Raw genomic sequence first — 6,316 nt, 5'->3', positions numbered from 1 at the left:
TATAGTCTGAATTTATAATAGACCAACACAAGTAATCAACCCATACTATATAACTGCTACTCTATCGAAAAGAACTATATAAATGGATAACCTCAAAAAAACAGGAATTTTCCTGAACTGTATTCTACTTATCATTTGAGAATTAGATATAGACATGATTATTGCCCTCTACTGTCTTTCTTTGCCCCTTCCACTCTAATAATTGGAATTTCCATTGGTTTTCATAAGCCACCCATTAACATCTGCAGCTTTCCAAGGAGCCAGAGAACTCGGTTTGAACTTTAATATTTGCTGTTTATGCATAAACTTGATGTTCAATGTTTTTGATATGGGAACAGATGACATTGTGCAGCCCATATATATATATATTATATCGTAGCAGTGTATGTATATTGTATTCGAATATCATGAATCCATTAAGTAATATCAATAATAAAAGATAATGTTATTCTTGTTAGAAAATTTGAGTTCAAGCAGTTACATGTGTAGGATGTATACGGCTAAAAGAATTCTAAACAGACATTACTTTGTAATTAACCCCAATTCTTTTTTAAAGAAAAAATATATATACATTGATGGAAGCACATTTTAATTTTCTAATCAAGCAAAAATCAAATAAAAATATATTTAGATTTCAAAAGGTTATGTGTTTATACGTTCTCATTTTCTTTTTTTCTTACATATCTTATTCGTAGGCATATTGGGTACTAAATTTGCAGGGTTTGTATCATTACTAAACACACATACAATTTGTATAAACATTGTACGTATATCTTTTAGGGTAAAGTACACAAATGGTCCCTTGTCTATGGGGTATTGCTTTATTAAGTCTCTTGACTATTAAAAGTTATTAAATGATCATACGACTATTCATTATGTTGTAAAATCATCCTTTTCTGCTAAAAAATTAATTGTCGTCTGAAATGGACGTTAACATGATAATTGTGACTAGTGATATGATAGTCATTTAAGATTCAAGGATCGGATTTTTAAATATCATAGTCAACAGATTAACGTTCAGCTCAGATTGTTGTCAAAATTTTAATGAAAATAAACGAATTTGGAACATAATGAATAGTCGGGTGGCTATTTTGTAACTTTTAATAGTCAATGGACTCAATAAAGCAACACTCTATAGTTGAAAGACCTTTTGTAACTTTTAATAGTCGAGGGACTCAACAAAGCATTACCTTATAATAGAGAGACCATTTGTTTACTTTACCCTATCTTTTAATGGGTGGCTGTGGCATCAGGGGTTATTGTCAACCTATTAATTTATGTGTTAAGAGTACATCAAATATAAATTAAATTCGCATGTGATTTTATGACACTTATTCTAAATTGTGAAATGTTATGCCCAATTAAAGCGTTCAATTAGCATTCACTGATCTTTGTATTTTAAAATTTTCATTTGCTGTCTATTGATGACAATATGGCTAGTTTTAGTACAATTTGTTTTAATTACATATTCTTATTTTGCTTCATTGTCTTGAATTTGTCATGGAAAACAATCTTATTGGTGTTTTGGCTAAAACATCTGTTATACCTCCTTAAAATGTTCTTGTAGAGCCTCAAGAAAACTTAGCTGCTGGTAGCAATGAGTTTGAGACATCACCATTTCATGTTGTTACAACAGACAGAGGATAGCATTTGAGAGTGAAGAAGCGAGTATGCAACCTGCTGTTAACTCCGGTGAGTTTCCCGCATCTATAACAATTCTTTACATTTATCATTAGAATGTGTTTGTCCTCAAGTATGATTAATCAAACTAGTCAAAAATTTCATTTACCGTTCTTTGTCAAGTTTCACATTCGAAGAAGCAAGGTAGAGACCACAATAACTATTCAAGTCAAGAAATCAATCAATTGAACATCACCAATTGGAACAAGTCAAGTGCAATTGTAATATTCATTCATTCATTAATCTCAATGCTCATAACTCAACACCTTACCGGGATTCACTCAAATCACTCGATGTGTTTGGGGTAAAGAAACGCTCAATGTCAGAATCGACACGATATTACCATAAGCCTGCAAGTAAATCAAATCTCCACTACTAATAAGAACAAGATGCATAAATCAAAGAGTCTTTTATTGGTTGTAACAAGACTTAGGTAAAGGTGGGGAAAAAGGCTAAATATTCAAGGCAAGGAACTAACATACGATAATTTCAACTCCATCAAAACATTAAGCACACTAAGATAAAAAGACAACATATCAAACAATAAATTTTTTTTCGAAATGCATTTTTTCTCTTTGTTGTTGTTTTGTTTTCCATTTTCACGTCCTTTTTTCGAACAACTCTTTTTTTCTTTTTCTTTTCGAAATGTTGCTGTTTTCTTTTTTTTTTTCATGGAGCATACATCGGATAATTGCTCACTTGCCTTAAAAAGGTAGAGAAGTGGGATAAAACAAAAAGGCTCGGGTTTATAAATGTGGTAAAAACAAAGAAATGGAAATGGCTCAAAAGTGGTTAACTAGGAGAAAATAGCATGGGTAGGCAATTTAATGGAGAAACAGAAAGGTTAATCCTAAGGTGCCTAAATCATTTTTAAGCATCATGTTCATGTGTAATCACGACAATATTTATCATGCAGGTTCTAGAATACCAATGTCAAATTCGACACACTCAATCCAACAAAATGAGAGCGAAAATGATATGCTCGTAAAGGCTCAAATCTCACCAAATCGTTTCATGCATTGAGCTAATCACATTTCAACCAACAAAGGCATGGAATGTCACAAAAGCACAAACTTGATCACAATTCATGCTATTTGTTATCAAGATCATCCTAACCTAAACAATCATGTGTTCTCAAACAAGCATAACATTCCAAAAAATTTCAACAAGACAAAGGAGTTCAATGAAATTTCCGCAAATTCAACCAACACATAATAAATTCAAAGCATAAAGATAAGTAAACAGAAATTCAATCCTACACTATACTCCCCCTCACTTAAAGCGTTTTGCCTCAAAACGTAAAATTAAAGTGCAAGAGAAGGAATAGAGTACTCCCCGAATTTAGTGTCGGCCGCGGCCACGGCCTCGGCTGCGGTGGGATACGCTCGGACGTAGAAGTGGGTTGTCTGGATTGATGTCGTGAACTAGAAACATTATCAGTTGGTGTTGTCGGTGGAAAACCAGCATCTAAATCCCCTGTAAAACGAGATAATACATTAGTAATAGTTGAACGAAGATAGGATCTGATTTTACCTTATCCGTTGTCGCCGAATGATTGGAACAAAATGGAAATCCAGTAGGCGTGGTCGAGAGGAAGAGGTTGCCAGAATTGGCATGGACTAGAATGACAGAGGCGACGAGAGCAGCGAAGAGGAATGGCGAACAGTGCTTGGTCCGAGGTGGAGGAACGTTGGCGTTGTTGGGTCGTTTTCATGTGCGCACCATCGTGGAGTAGAGAGGAGCGGATGGCGTGGGAACTTGTTAGCGAAACCGTAGGGTTCGGTGATGTCGTCGGCGGTGAGGAGAATAAGGGGCGACGGTTTTGTGTTTGTTTGGGGATGGCTATCGAGTTGGAGAAGATGAAAGAGGGTGGGTTTAAGTTTGGTTACTGTCGTGGGGTGTTTGAATTAGAAATAAATGAGATTTTTGTTTTTGTTTTGTGGATAAAGGTGAGTTTAAAATTGAAAAGTAGATTGATAGAGATTGGGGTTTGATAATAGGTGTTGAAATTGAAAAAGTGTAGTGATAATAGGGGTGGGATTCACGACAAAGTAAAGAAGAGAGATTTGGGGAGTGTGGGCGGTAAAAAAGAAACAAAAGGTGGGAAAAATTGGTTTTGTGTTTTGCTAATGTGCGCCACCCTACTCCAATGGGTTTTGCTAACATGCGCCGTTTATGAAACGGTGCGCACAACTGGGCTTCTCCCTTTTTTCTGCTTTGTTCGATTGTGTATTGTATTGTAGGTTCCGAAATTGTCACTTTTCGTATGATGATTCTGCAATTTCTCGCCATTTAAGTTCGAATAAAAATATTTGGTTCATGCAAAATAAAAATAAAAAATAAATTAAACATGCTTGATCGAATAAAAATAAAAAAGTGAAAGAAAAAAAAATTTAACGGAAAAACAATGGGTTGCCTCCCATAAAACGCTTTTGTTTAACGTCGTTAGCTCGACGACCTGATTCAAACTACAGGTTCCATGACAGACACTTCCACTTCATTCGCTTTTTCCAACTAAGAAATTTCTTATGAGAAATTCGATAACTTTCATAAAGATTTCTTCGAATATTTCCCAAATTAAAAATCATGTCGAAAAGAATGGCCGTTAAATCATCTTTTTTACCAAAGAATGATTTCTTCAAACAATTCCTCGATGGTTTCGACTTAATTTTTGGTGTCTGCAAAAGGGAAGGTAAATATTTAATTTTTAAAGGAGTTAAGATCAAATTTGAATCAATAACTAAAATATTTTTTAACTCCCTTATGTCGTCTTTTTTATCACCCGATTTCTTGCATAAATCATCAACGAAGTTAGATTCATCATCAACAAGCTCAGTAATACCAAAAAAATTAATACTATGCATATTGTTCGGATATCTCATTGCTTTATAAACATCAAATTTTAAGATCTCACCGTCGAACTCCATAGTAAGAATACCACTTTTTGTAATTTTCGTGCTCAGAAAGGGATGACCGACGAGGATTTCAGAATCAATTTTGTTACGATCATTTTGCATATTAATCACATAAAAATCAGCAGGAAAAATTAAATCTTCTACATCTACTAGAACATTTTCTATGAGTCATTCAGGAAAATAATTGATTTGTCGGCTAGCTGAAGTGTAACTCTTGTCTCCTTCAAAGGCTTGGTGGAAATTAAATTATAGACAGAGAGAGGCATTACATTGATAGAGGCACCTAGATCGCACATAGCTCGCTTGATTTTAACCTCACCGATTTTACAAGGTACTGAAAACATACCTTGATCTTTATACTTTTGTGGAAGCGGTCGTTGGAAAACTGCTGAGACATTCGCACCTAAATCCACCTTCTCGTTTCCGGTAAGTCTCCTTTTATTAGTGTAGAGATCCTTCAAGAACCGGACATACCTTGGAACTTTTCGGATAACCTCAATGAGAGGTATGTTAACTTCTACCTTCCGAAGTACGTCTAATATTTCCTTTTCCTCAGTTTTTTATCATTTTTAACTAACCTCGATGGAAAAGGCGGTGCTACGTCATAGGGGGATGGCGTCGTGTCGTCCATTTGTTCTTCATCATTCTCTTTCTGGAATCATGTGTCAACTGTTTCTTCTTCCCTTTGGGAGTTCGAAGTTTCTTCTTTCTTCTGGGATCTTGCGCTTACTTCCTTTGGGTCTGGTTGTTCAACAATTGTACCGCTTCAGAGGGTGATGGCGCTAACATTCTCTATTGGATTTGGCTCAGTTTGTGATGGTAGCCTTCTTTGTGACTCTAATCTCCCTACGACTTGATTCAGTTGGCTTATCTGTTTGTTCATCTATTAGAAGTGGGCTTCAGTTCGAGTCTGGAATTTTTCCTGGGATAGTGCTAACCTCTCGACAATCGATTCTAATGATGACTTCTGTGGTTGTTGTGGTGGTGGAAGTCTCGCTTGATAGCCTTGATTTGGTCTCAGGTTCTGAGCATAACTAAAGTTCGGATGATCCCTCCATCCTGGGTTGTATGTATTACCGTAAGGATTATAAGCTCTTTGGGGAGGTCCCAGAAAGTTTCTGACTGCGTTGACTTGAGATGCTGTGTCATCTTGAATCAGTGGACAACCGTCTGTTGGATGATCAGGTAATACATATTCTACATAATCGGTTTTGTCATGTCTTTCCTGCAACAAGAGAGTGTACGACTTCAGTTAACTTGTCTATTTTATCTTCTAAGGAAGATGAACTTATCTCATGAACCCTTCGAGAATGTTCATTGTTTGTGCGAAATTATTGGGAATTTGCAACCATCGTTGAAATTAAGTCTCTAGCCTCAGTAGGAGTCATATTCACCAAGGCTCAACCGTTGGCAACATCGATCATCTTCATTTCTAGGGGAGATAATCCTTCATAAAAGTATTTAAGGAGTGTTTGTTCGGTTAACCCATGTTGTGGACAACTAGAACATAACTTCTTAAACCGCTCCCAGTAGTCATAAAGTGACTCTCCATCAAGCTGCTTGATTCCAAGTATTCTCATTCGTAATTCACTTACTTTTGCCGCAGGAAAAAAAACCTGTCAAGAAAAAGACGAGTCATTTGAGCCCATGTAGTAACAGAATTAGGAGGAAGATAAAATAACCACTCCTTAGCCGATTCGGCTAAGGAAAAAGGAAAAGCT

Source organism: Hibiscus syriacus, unplaced genomic scaffold, assembly GCF_006381635.1.
Source record: "Hibiscus syriacus cultivar Baekdansim isolate YM2019G1 unplaced genomic scaffold, ASM638163v2 tig00111088_pilon, whole genome shotgun sequence".
Lineage (NCBI taxonomy): Eukaryota > Viridiplantae > Streptophyta > Magnoliopsida > Malvales > Malvaceae > Hibiscus > Hibiscus syriacus.
Note: the sequence above shows the minus strand (reverse complement) of the source record.